The sequence below is a fragment of the Spodoptera frugiperda genome, chromosome 23 (genome assembly GCF_023101765.2).
Source record: "Spodoptera frugiperda isolate SF20-4 chromosome 23, AGI-APGP_CSIRO_Sfru_2.0, whole genome shotgun sequence".
Lineage (NCBI taxonomy): Eukaryota > Metazoa > Arthropoda > Insecta > Lepidoptera > Noctuidae > Spodoptera > Spodoptera frugiperda.
In genome coordinates, this window is record NC_064234.1 from 4538192 (window position 1) to 4552166 (window position 13975).

Genomic DNA, 13975 nt, shown 5'->3' on the forward strand with positions numbered 1-13975 from the left:
CGCAAAAAGGCAAGTCAAAACCATCAGATTTAGTGGAAATTCCACTAAGTTGGCAACACTGGGCAGCATGCATGTGTCAGTATACAATTAGCTCAGCTGATGGCTGTTGCTGAATGACCCGACGAACAAAACCAACATTTGGGTAGGCCACACAAATGCTCAAACCGTCAGAATATAATTAACTAAATTGAAATGATTAGTCAAAGTCTCACACGGTCCTCAAACTAACAATTTTAAAAGGAAATATAAAAATTAAAAAGGAATAAATATATAAAAGAAATTTCGAGTTATGTTAATGTCAAATTGTATAAAAAATGTAAAACTATATATTACACACATGTCAACAAGACCTGTGTGTACATTATAGCAGTTTATTCCCAAGCCTGACTATCATCCAAGTAGCCTTTATTTTATAAAAAGCTTTACTGCAAAGTTTTTCTTTAATAACAATTTTAAATTTATTTAGGTTTAAACTTTGAATATGGCTGGGAATTTTATTGTAAAAGCGTAACATTGACATCTAACGAATCGCTTGTTTTTTTTAAGTCTAGTAGTAGGAATAACATATTTATTTTTATTTCTAATCAATTATTCTTGGCAAGAAGTAAAAAGATTAGTATAACTTTATTATTATTTATTATAACTTGCCAAGAAGTACTAATATTTTTACTTCTTGCTAAGAAGTAAAAAGATTAGAAATAAAAATAAATATGTCTCAACAAAGTTACTTACGTATGTGTATTGTTTGTTATAGAATGGCTGACTCCGATGTAAGCCTCGAGGCTCCGTCTGATCTGAAGCCCAGATGATCTGAAGCCCAGTTGCGTCCAAAGACCATGAAAGGGTAGGCACTGGGCAAAGGGCACAGGCAATACTGTATTATGAATTACTTCACCAGCTATCGATTAACCCAATAACATTTACAAAAGCAATCGTATAATTCGAATTGGTCGAGTGGTCGCAAGTGCGACTGCCGGACAAGGTCCGATGGTCCTTAGGGTCGATGCCCCGGTCGGCCTAAGTCCGTAATACCGGCCGACCGGGGCATCCGGTGTTTTGAAATTTTCTCACTACTAGCTATGGTTTATTTCGGTTTATTTAAACGTAGTTTCCTTATACTATAAATTAAACAAACTGACTGACGTATATGCAATGGTAGAAACATAATTATGTTGTTTGTTTATAGGCTGCAGTTGCAGTACGACACCGATGTATGCAATAATCATAAAAAAAAAATTCAAGGGAAGACGAAACAGTAAAATTCGGTCCTAGCATGATCCAAACTCCCGACAACACGGGTAGTGAATCGAACAGGTATGTGACACGGTGGAGCTTAACGTGGCGGTGTGCTCTGCATGGGCTGACCACCGCCGTGTGCTCGGGGATGAGGTCGCGTCCGGCATTGGTACCGGCCATGGTGCGGAGTGAGGGGAACTGGGATGCCGTCTCCTCCTACTGTCATGCTAGTTAATAAGGTCAGGCAGTCAGACCACCATAGATGAGGGCCCAGTAAGGCTGATGCCGAGACCCGGAGCTGCGAACTGCCTAGCGTGTTACCTGGGCCCCGGTTGAAAAGCAGGAGTAGAAACGGGGTGGGTTTCAGTCAGTAAGAGTGGGAAACTCCCTCTCCAAACCATATTTCCCGTTCCCGTTATGGACCATACTTGGTTACTTACTTATAAAAAATCCCAATTCATAGAACAAGCTGGCTAGCATTTTACATTTGATACATTGATCACTGAAACATATTCAGATATGTAAATAATAGATATAGGAGTGTCCGGAAATAGAGTATTATAAATATAGATCGGAAAGTATCTTCATCGATGTTTATGCGTCACATACTGATAACAAATTTCTGGGAGAATAGACATACCTGTGTAACTCGAAGTTAGCTCTGAGCATACTGTGAATCACGGCGTGCCCCCGGCGTCGTCTGCTGATAATGAGTACCAAACTAGTATAAAGCAGCTTGCCGGCCGACCGCCCGCTCAGTCCTGTCTTGTACACAGACGTGAGCGTGTGTGTGATTATCTTACCCTTGGACGTCCTTCCTTTTATCTTTTATGTAAGTACCAAATATAATAGTATTATTTCTACTTTCGGTTTGTCATCCTCATCATCAGCCTGTTTAGTTAGTTTAGTTATGTACTGAACTTCAAACATTAAAATCAGAAAAGATTATGATAATAATTTTCAACAATTGAATAGATTTATAATTCCTGCTGTGATATTGATTAACATTATATTTTGCACAGTGGTTTAGTTCATTGATATAGGTGTAGGGGTGGGTATACATTATAACAATAAGTTATAATAAAAAGTTATTCATGATTGAGCTTACACCATAGTAGAGACAATCTTTAGTTGTAGCTTATTTAGGGCTTACACAAAAATTCAGTGCAAATACCCGCCATGAATCAAATATCCTGTAATGCATCAAATATAAGACTTGTATGAGGCCCAAGCAGTGAGTTCAGTGCTCTTGATCTGCTTCAAGGCTGGCCTGGCCTTCGTGAGCTCGTGAGCAGTCGTGACGACACGTTTTTTTACAAACTACTATTCTTTTATTGGATCTGACTTATAGTATTTTGTAATGTTAGCAATTTTAAGTAGATGCTACACAGGCTGCAGAATTTATTTTCACATCAAAATGTTAAGTAGAAAATTGGTACATATTTTTAGTGCTACATAATTATAAAATGATAAATGATAAGTACCGACACTTAAATATCTAGGTATAATCGATGATTGAGGACAATGACGATGTTGTACTTAGGAGTATGTACTAAATAAGATTATTGTGTCATACCTCAAATAACTTGCTTAAACAAACGTCATGTGCGTCGATTGGTATATTTCCATTGTTATAAACGTGTGCTTTATTATCCGTTACAGAATGGCTGACTCTGACCGCATTGTGTACCCTGACGAGGTCGCCGAGGCCAAGGCAGACGCTATTGCTGCAGCAGAAGCTGAAGACAAGACGTCAGGCGGAGACAGCAACACCGTGGACACACCAGCCCCCGGAGGAATCATAATGAGGAATGCTATCACAGTTCCTGACAACTGTCCACCTGGCTATAAGATGGGAGCTGACGGCGTTTGTCGTGAAGTGTTTTAACTGTTTGCATGTAATTCTAAGTTAGCAGCTAAAGAGAGTCGAGCATATTTTTATGTAAAGGCATAATGTAATACGCCAGTATTTTATAACAAAATTCGCAGCAACTGAATGTGTTACATTAAATGAAACTATTTAATTTAACACATTCACATTATTGCGCATGGTATTGTACGAGTATTATTAAATTTAAATCGAATTGGAGATGTACTTTCTATTTATATTTAAGTTTTGTGGTTATATTAATATTGTCTGTTTGTGTTGTTAATGAAAATAATGATATTTTTTATTAAAATACTAACTGCCGTAATAAGAGACATTTAATAAATACTTAAACTATTCACACGTTTACTTTTAGGAAATATTTTCTTATCTTAGCAGTTAATAAGCTTTCCGTGGAATGCAGGTAGGTACAACCTCATGACTGACGAACGAGGGTGATGCATATGATTTGTAGCCAGCAATGTTAGGAGTCGACTATCCAGGCTGTTTAAAGTTTAATCTAAGTCCACTTGAGTATGCCAAAAGAATACATTAGGACCGGCATGACCCAACCGTTAAAGGCTCTGCCTGATAAGGAAGTGTTCAGTAACCTATTGAGGCGGCTAAAGAAGCGCTCCTTAAGCTATTCAAATGAATAGCTTCAAGTCCGATCCATTAATGGCTATTAATATTATTATTCTTCTTATCTATTTTTAATACTATAATTATCGTACTGGGTGGCGGTCCGTGGAAAAGATCTGGAGCTGTCTACCACTGTGTGCATCGAAATGCTGCCAACTACAGTACCCAGGTCACCTAGCGCAGGCCTCTGCGCAGCGTATCCTGGTTGCCAGCATCGGGTGTGAAGAGGCTGTGCTAGTACCTATGACAGTACAGTAGATATATAGTATGACTAGTACTAGAGACAGAAATAGGAGGATGTTGAAGAGATCGAGAGATGGCCGATCCTGCTAGTATAGGGTGCCAAGGTGCCTTAGAGCTTAATACGCCGATATTTAGCCTTCATTATCTGCAGGCAGACTTTTGGGACCACTGGCGTCTAGAGTGGGGACTTTAAGCGCCTATCCAGTGACCTGCCGTGCAAAGGCGTGACAGGCGTTATTCATAATAAGTTTCTATTTGCATGTTACTTTTCCAAGAAATTTTAGTTCTTTAGGGTTTCTTAGCCTAATGGCAAAAAACGGAAGCCTTATAGATTTGTCATGTGCGTCTGTCTGTCCGTCCATACCTATGTCACAGCCATTTATTTCCGAAACTGTCAGGCCTACATAGTTGACACTTTGTAGGTTGATGTATTCTGGTAACCGCAATATGAATTTTGAATAAACATTAATAAATTCAAAAATTAAAGTGGCTACATACATTGATTAAAAAATCTTTTCCGCTTACCTATTCGTGATGGGTGTCTATAGATAGGGCTTTAAAAAATACATTGAGGTTTCTAAAACCATTTTTCATTAACATCAAGTTTTTGAAAGATAAGTGTCCAAAATGTTAGAAAAACTTTAAAATAAGAGAGTGAAAAACTAAAAAAAAATTAGCCTGTAGATTTCAATGGAAACTTTCAACGAAATATGGTTTGAACGAGATATCATTATTAGTTTTTAAGTTTAATAGTTTTTAAACTTAATCGTTCATACAAACACTATGTAAAACAAGGTTTCTTTTTTATAAACCATCGATCAAAGTTTACAACGCACTACAATAACCTTTATATTATGTCATCTACTTGCTGCTACGAATCCCTTCATGAGGGAGTCCGACTCGCACTTGACCGGTTTTTTAGGTAAACTGATTTATGAAAGCCATAATTTAACCAGAGCTGGCCTGAAGACGATTGTCGGTATTTTTATAGACAATAGGGACAATTCTAAGAGCTGGCCCTGTTTCAACGAAATTCTTATGTCATTTAGAGTTTCTGTAGTAGCACCTTTTTTCGAAATTTTGAAGGCCTCTTTTTACTGACTTCATAAATAAAAAAGTAAATAAAATACCAAAAAAAATGTTATTTTTATCATTGAATTGAAAATAATTATAAGATTCTTATGTGCTACTCATCCACGAATAGAACTGATGTAAAACATATTCGAAAAGATTTTATATTTCTGTAAATTACTTACCTATAATCTAGCCCCCGTACGGCTGACACACCGGCAGCGGCAGCTACGTTCCATGGATTGGATATGGAAGTGTGGATAATATGGATCTCTGGTCACTAGGCGTCTAGTTTTAGTCAATGTAGAAGGTTTTTTGAATATCGGTAGGTATGTAGGCTTTACCTACTTATTTACACATATAATTAGAAATTGTTCGGCAATTTTTTACTAATATTTTATATTTTAGAATACAGCTGAGCATTGACCACATCGAGTAGGTTACAAAATTGTTCTTCAGTCTTCCCGACATCGTTGACGACTGTCGCAAAGGAACAAAACTGCCAGTCGACGGCGTCTGTCTTACTGCACGTCCTTGGATTCTTTTGAGTTCAATGTATCCTGTAAAAGAACCCTTAGTCTTAAAGAACCTATTCATATTTTCAACTGACAAATGTTGCACTCCTTTAAATCAGATAACGTAATCACATGACGTTGTAAAGGTATTATTGGGTTGATTGTGTTTCTTAATTTAATCAAATGTGTTTTTGTAAAGAAATAAATGTTAATTATTTGAGTACTTATACTTGTGTTTTAATACGAATATAACGATACGATTACGCGTCGGAACCAATTTTGTGAATCATCATAATCATCTAAAGAACTATTTAACTAGGTAATGGCTGGATAATGGGTTTACATTAATATTGACCCCGTGCGAGATATGTTATGCGTAGGTGTTAGTCATGTTTGAACTGTTATAAGTAGGATTTTCGGAGAGGATCTTTAATCGTTCGACTGTCTCTTAATATTAAATTATAATAAAGAGCAAAATATTTTCACTATCCTACAGAATTTGGTTGGTATCAAGTACACGAGACAATTATTATTTCACAAACAGCAGATGAGAGTCAATACAGTATTGCCTGTGCCCAGTAGTGCCTACCCTTTCTCTGCATGCATTTTGTGCTCAACAACATCCCCATTTATGAAAGTTGGATTAATGAATATATTAACCTATGCCAAATTAAGATAATAATAAAACTGTTACTGTCCCACGCGGACGAAATGGCGAGCAAAAGCTGGTATACATTAAAAAACAAACCAAGTTTCAGCTTAACACGTTCAATGCCGCCGACACGCCAAGCGTGTTCTTGCGAATTTCTAGTATAACTACGCTTCGAACACGCCAAGCGCGTCAAATACTTCGTGTCGCATGGTCCTTGATTTTATAAATCATACAAACGTGTCACAACACTGCAGGGGTCACTCGCTAATTACGAAACATTTCTTCTGTAAATCTGATCGCCTAGTAGTAGATAGGTAGGCCTATCTACCTAATTTTAATTCGCATGAAAAAAAATATATATAAGTATATGTATAGGTATATATGTCACCGGAGAATAACAAGATCCGTAAATTTTCGTAGGATTCTAAACGGGAGATAAATTGTAATATTTTACGTCCACATGTGTCCTCCGGGCGGTCTTCGCAGTGATGACACCCGGAACCTACCGAAACTCCCGTGTCCGGTAAGCAGCTGCGTCAGGCGGTAGGTGAGGACGCGTGGCGCCTCTCTAGCCACTCCTCACACAGGGGACTTACCGCTGCAATGACACCGATACTAGCCCTCGGTTGCGACAGTCGTTGCTGCACAACACACATTGTTTGTACACGGCGGCGCTCGTACGCCAAAAAGTATTGATTTTATGAAAAAGTTATCCATACATAAATTGTAGGAAAAAATTTCTAGTTTAATTATGTACATAAATATTTTTTCGTAAAATGCGTCGGAACGGAGATATTCACAAAAAAACGTTTTTAGGCGCCATTTTTTCAATATGGTGGCGCGAGCGGCGGGTGTGAAATTCGAAAAGAGCATACCTAAATCTATAAATTAACCAATTTTCAAAACTCCCGGAAAACTTTCCAGGTTACCCCCTTTTTATTTACCAAATAACTGGACTATACATTGTTTTCAATTTTAGGCAACTGTTTAGGCAGCATATTATGCATATTATTCTGTTTTATGAGCTATTTCTGTCCGACTTGCTAGACAAAAGTTGTGATTAATATACATGTTATAAAAATAAACTATAGCCTATATCACTCAGGAATAATGTAGCTTTCTACCAGTGAAAACATTTTTTAGGATCGGATCTTTAGTTCCAGAGATTACCCATTACATACCAACTTACAAACTTTACCTCTTTATAATATTAGTATAGATGACAATGAAATTAAAAAAAAAAAATTATAGTAATACGTCATCTTCAGATGAGCCGTGTGATGAGTTAGTGTCATCATCGTTGATCTCCGATTGATATGACTCTCTGGTACCAATTAATTTTACAATGGTGTTTGAGATTTTATAGTCGTTGCAGCATTTCCCTAGTACCTTCATACTACAGTGTACTCTTAATATGGCAGTTAACAGATTAAGTCCCATCCTGTTTCTCTGCTTGTTTTTTATTAAATTCATACTGCTAAATAGTCTTTCCACATCAGCGTTGGAGTGCGTTTTTTAACAGTTTCTGACCTGGATGCCGGTCCTTTTGGGCGTTTTACTCACTACTAAATTGATGGTTGGCAAATGATTGATTGATGAGTCTAGAAATTGAACTCCAACAACGATACGAGTGAATTTTATAGGCGATATTTCAATAATTTAAAAAAATACTTAAATTCCACTAGATAAATCCACTACTAAAACTCATATTTCACGGAACAATTCTTTGTGTAATCCACAAATTGTTGTTTCGGGTCTGGGTGTCATGTGCATGTGAAATTGTATGTTTGTAAACGCACCCACGACACAGGAGAAAATCCTAGTGTGGGGCAACGTTTTAAAAAAAAAATTAAAAAAAATTGTCCGCAAAAAGGCAAGTCAAAACCATCAGATTTAGTGGAAATTCCACTAAGTTGGCAACACTGGGCAGCATGCATGTGTCAGTATACAATTAGCTCAGCTGATGGCTGTTGCTGAATGACCCGACGAACAAAACCAACATTTGGGTAGGCCACACAAATGCTCAAACCGTCAGAATATAATTAACTAAATTGAAATGATTAGTCAAAGTCTCACACGGTCCTCAAACTAACAATTTTAAAAGGAAATATAAAAATTAAAAAGGAATAAATATATAAAAGAAATTTCGAGTTATGTTAATGTCAAATTGTATAAAAAATGTAAAACTATATATTACACACATGTCAACAAGACCTGTGTGTACATTATAGCAGTTTATTCCCAAGCCTGACTATCATCCAAGTAGCCTTTATTTTATAAAAAGCTTTACTGCAAAGTTTTTCTTTAATAACAATTTTAAATTTATTTAGGTTTAAACTTTGAATATGGCTGGGAATTTTATTGTAAAAGCGTAACATTGACATCTAACGAATCGCTTGTTTTTTTTAAGTCTAGTAGTAGGAATAACATATTTATTTTTATTTCTAATCAATTATTCTTGGCAAGAAGTAAAAAGATTAGTATAACTTTATTATTATTTATTATAACTTGCCAAGAAGTACTAATATTTTTACTTCTTGCTAAGAAGTAAAAAGATTAGAAATAAAAATAAATATGTCTCAACAAAGTTACTTACGTATGTGTATTGTTTGTTATAGAATGGCTGACTCCGATGTAAGCCTCGAGGCTCCGTCTGATCTGAAGCCCAGATGATCTGAAGCCCAGTTGCGTCCAAAGACCATGAAAGGGTAGGCACTGGGCAAAGGGCACAGGCAATACTGTATTATGAATTACTTCACCAGCTATCGATTAACCCAATAACATTTACAAAAGCAATCGTATAATTCGAATTGGTCGAGTGGTCGCAAGTGCGACTGCCGGACAAGGTCCGATGGTCCTTAGGGTCGATGCCCCGGTCGGCCTAAGTCCGTAATACCGGCCGACCGGGGCATCCGGTGTTTTGAAATTTTCTCACTACTAGCTATGGTTTATTTCGGTTTATTTAAACGTAGTTTCCTTATACTATAAATTAAACAAACTGACTGACGTATATGCAATGGTAGAAACATAATTATGTTGTTTGTTTATAGGCTGCAGTTGCAGTACGACACCGATGTATGCAATAATCATAAAAAAAAAAAAACAAGGGAAGACGAAACAGTAAAATTCGGTCCTAGCATGATCCAAACTCCCGACAACACGGGTAGTGAATCGAACAGGTATGTGACACGGTGGAGCTTAACGTGGCGGTGTGCTCTGCATGGGCTGACCACCGCCGTGTGCTCGGGGATGAGGTCGCGTCCGGCATTGGTACCGGCCATGGTGCGGAGTGAGGGGAACTGGGATGCCGTCTCCTCCTACTGTCATGCTAGTTAATAAGGTCAGGCAGTCAGACCACCATAGATGAGGGCCCAGTAAGGCTGATGCCGAGACCCGGAGCTGCGAACTGCCTAGCGTGTTACCTGGGCCCCGGTTGAAAAGCAGGAGTAGAAACGGGGTGGGTTTCAGTCAGTAAGAGTGGGAAACTCCCTCTCCAAACCATATTTCCCGTTCCCGTTATGGACCATACTTGGTTACTTACTTATAAAAAATCCCAATTCATAGAACAAGCTGGCTAGCATTTTACATTTGATACATTGATCACTGAAACATATTCAGATATGTAAATAATAGATATAGGAGTGTCCGGAAATAGAGTATTATAAATATAGATCGGAAAGTATCTTCATCGATGTTTATGCGTCACATACTGATAACAAATTTCTGGGAGAATAGACATACCTGTGTAACTCGAAGTTAGCTCTGAGCATACTGTGAATCACGGCGTGCCCCCGGCGTCGTCTGCTGATAATGAGTACCAAACTAGTATAAAGCAGCTTGCCGGCCGACCGCCCGCTCAGTCCTGTCTTGTACACAGACGTGAGCGTGTGTGTGATTATCTTACCCTCGGACGTCCTTCCTTTTATCTTTTATGTAAGTACCAAATATAATAGTATTATTTCTACTTTCGGTTTGTCATCCTCATCATCAGCCTGTTTAGTTAGTTTAGTTTAGTTATGTACTGAACTTCAAACATTAAAATCAGAAAAGATTATGATAATAATTTTCAACAATTGAATAGATTTATAATTCCTGCTGTGATATTGATTAACATTATATTTTGCACAGTGGTTTAGTTCATTGATATAGGTGTAGGGGTGGGTATACATTATAACAATAAGTTATAATAAAAAGTTATTCATGATTGAGCTTACACCATAGTAGAGACAATCTTTAGTTGTAGCTTATTTAGGGCTTACACAAAAATTCAGTGCAAATACCCGCCATGAATCAAATATCCTGTAATGCATCAAATATAAGACTTGTATGAGGCCCAAGCAGTGAGTTCAGTGCTCTTGATCTGCTTCAAGGCTGGCCTGGCCTTCGTGAGCTCGTGAGCAGTCGTGACGACACGTTTTTTTACAAACTACTATTCTTTTATTGGATCTGACTTATAGTATTTTGTAATGTTAGCAATTTTAAGTAGATGCTACACAGGCTGCAGAATTTATTTTCACATCAAAATGTTAAGTAGAAAATTGGTACATATTTTTAGTGCTACATAATTATAAAATGATAAATGATAAGTACCGACACTTAAATATCTAGGTATAATCGATGATTGAGGACAGTGACGATGTTGTACTTAGGAGTATGTACTAAATAAGATTATTGTGTCATACCTCAAATAACTTGCTTAAACAAACGTCATGTGCGTCGATTGGTATATTTCCATTGTTATAAACGTGTGCTTTATTATCCGTTACAGAATGGCTGACTCTGACCGCATTGTGTATCCTGACGAGGTCGCCGAGGCCAAGGCAGACGCTATTGCTGCAGCAGAAGCTGAAGACAAGACGTCAGGCGGAGACAGCAACACCGTGGACACACCAGCCCCCGGAGGAATCATAATGAGGAATGCTATCACAGTTCCTGACAACTGTCCACCTGGCTATAAGATGGGAGCTGACGGCGTTTGTCGTGAAGTGTTTTAACTGTTTGCATGTAATTCTAAGTTAGCAGCTAAAGAGAGTCGAGCATATTTTTATGTAAAGGCATAATGTAATACGCCAGTATTTTATAACAAAATTCGCAGCAACTGAATGTGTTACATTAAATGAAACTATTTAATTTAACACATTCACATTATTGCGCATGGTATTGTACGAGTATTATTAAATTTAAATCGAATTGGAGATGTACTTTCTATTTATATTTAAGTTTTGTGGTTATATTAATATTGTCTGTTTGTGTTGTTAATGAAAATAATGATATTTTTTATTAAAATACTAACTGCCGTAATAAGAGACATTTAATAAATACTTAAACTATTCACACGTTTACTTTTAGGAAATATTTTCTTATCTTAGCAGTTAATAAGCTTTCCGTGGAATGCAGGTAGGTACAACCTCATGACTGACGAACGAGGGTGATGCATATGATTTGTAGCCAGCAATGTTAGGAGTCGACTATCCAGGCTGTTTAAAGTTTAATCTAAGTCCACTTGAGTATGCCAAAAGAATACATTAGGACCGGCATGACCCAACCGTTAAAGGCTCTGCCTGATAAGGAAGTGTTCAGTAACCTATTGAGGCGGCTAAAGAAGCGCTCCTTAAGCTATTCAAATGAATAGCTTCAAGTCCGATCCATTAATGGCTATTAATATTATTATTCTTCTTATCTATTTTTAATACTATAATTATCGTACTGGGTGGCGGTCCGTGGAAAAGATCTGGAGCTGTCTACCACTGTGTGCATCGAAATGCTGCCAACTACAGTACCCAGGTCACCTAGCGCAGGCCTCTGCGCAGCGTATCCTGGTTGCCAGCATCGGGTGTGAAGAGGCTGTGCTAGTACCTATGACAGTACAGTAGATATATAGTAGTATGACTAGTACTAGAGACAGAAATAGGAGGATGTTGAAGGGATCGAGAGATGGCCGATCCTGCTAGTATAGGGTGCCAAGGTGCCTTAGAGCTTAATACGCCGATATTTAGCCTTCATTATCTGCAGGCAGACTTTTGGGACCACTGGCGTCTAGAGTGGGGACTTTAAGCGCCTATCCAGTGACCTGCCGTGCAAAGGCGTGACAGGCGTTATTCATAATAAGTTTCTATTTGCATGTTACTTTTCCAAGAAATTTTAGTTCTTTAGGGTTTCTTAGCCTAATGGCAAAAAACGGAAGCCTTATAGATTTGTCATGTCTGTCTGTCCGTCCATACCTATGTCACAGCCATTTATTTCCGAAACTGTCAGGCCTACATAGTTGACACTTTGTAGGTTGATGTATTCTGGTAACCGCTATTTGAATATTGAATAAAAATTAATAAATTCAAAAATTAAAGTGGCTACATACATTGATTAAAAAATCTTTTCCGCTTACCTATTCGTGATGGGTGGCTATAGATAGGGCTTTAAAAAATACATTGAGGTTTCTAAAACCATTTTTCATTAACATCAAGTTTTTGAAAGATAAGTGTCCAAAATGTTAGAAAAACTTTAAAATAAGAGAGTGAAAAACTAAAAAAAAATTAGCCTGTAGATTTCAATGGAAACTTTCAACGAAATATGGTTTGAACGAGATATCATTATTAGTTTTTAAGTTTAATAGTTTTTAAACTTAATCGTTCATACAAACACTATGTAAAACAAGGTTTCTTTTTTATAAACCATCGATCAAAGTTTACAACGCACTACAATAACCTTTATATTATGTCATCTACTTGCTGCTACGAATCCCTTCATGAGGGAGTCCGACTCGCACTTGACCGGTTTTTTAGGTAAACTGATTTATGAAAGCCATAATTTAACCAGAGCTGGCCTGAAGACGATTGTCGGTATTTTTATAGACAATAGGGACAATTCTAAGAGCTGGCCCTGTTTCAACGAAATTCTTATGTCATTTAGAGTTTCTGTAGTAGCACCTTTTTTCGAAATTTTGACGGCCTCTTTTTACTGACTTCATAAATAAAAAAGTAAATAAAATACCAAAAAAAAATGTTATTTTTATCATTGAATTGAAAATAATTATAAGATTCTTATGTGCTACTCATCCACGAATAGAACTGATGTAAAACATATTCGAAAAGATTTTATATTTCTGTAAATTACTTACCTATAATCTAGCCCCCGTACGGCTGACACACCGGCAGCGGCAGCTACGTTCCATGGATTGGATATGGAAGTGTGGATAATATGGATCTCTGGTCACTAGGCGTCTAGTTTTAGTCAATGTAGAAGGTTTTTTGAATATCGGTAGGTATGTAGGCTTTACCTACTTATTTACACATATAATTAGAAATTGTTCGGCAATTTTTTACTAATATTTTATATTTTAGAATACAGCTGAGCATTGACCACATCGAGTAGGTTACAAAATTGTTCTTCAGTCTTCCCGACATCGTTGACGACTGTCGCAAAGGAACAAAACTGCCAGTCGACGGCGTCTGTCTTGAAGTCTAGATTCAGGCACTGCTGTGGTGTCTCGAACAGAACTCTCCAATAAATTTAATGTAATTTTATTTGGTTTTAATTTGAATAAAGTGAGTTTCAAATAAATAGACGTGTTTCCAGTTGGAGAGCCATTTTACTAGCACTTATTTTGTAGATACCAATTTCTTTAGATCCATCTGATCCAAGGCGTAGGTAGCGACTATAGGATTCAATTATATAGGTAGGTAGATATTCAAAATGGTAGAAGTATCTATTAGCTGTATATTATACTAGATTTTTTAAGAATTATCAAACTAA

The 13975-nt window shown here is 37.2% G+C and overlaps 1 long non-coding RNA gene across 2 annotated transcripts; it reads left to right on the forward strand.

Moving 5' to 3' along the window:
* Nucleotides 1–1880: 1880 nt before the first annotated feature.
* Nucleotides 1881–13783, forward strand: LOC118266630 (uncharacterized). 2 transcript variants are annotated; one of them, XR_004782877.2, is made up of 4 exons: nucleotides 1881–2068; nucleotides 2899–4410; nucleotides 12506–13480; nucleotides 13564–13783. It is a non-coding gene; the product is annotated as an uncharacterized LOC118266630 (long non-coding RNA). The 2 variants fall into 2 exon arrangements; XR_007706810.1 differs by lacking the exon at nucleotides 2899–4410 and having other exon boundaries at nucleotides 1891–2068; nucleotides 10995–13480.
* Nucleotides 13784–13975: the final 192 nt, after the last annotated feature.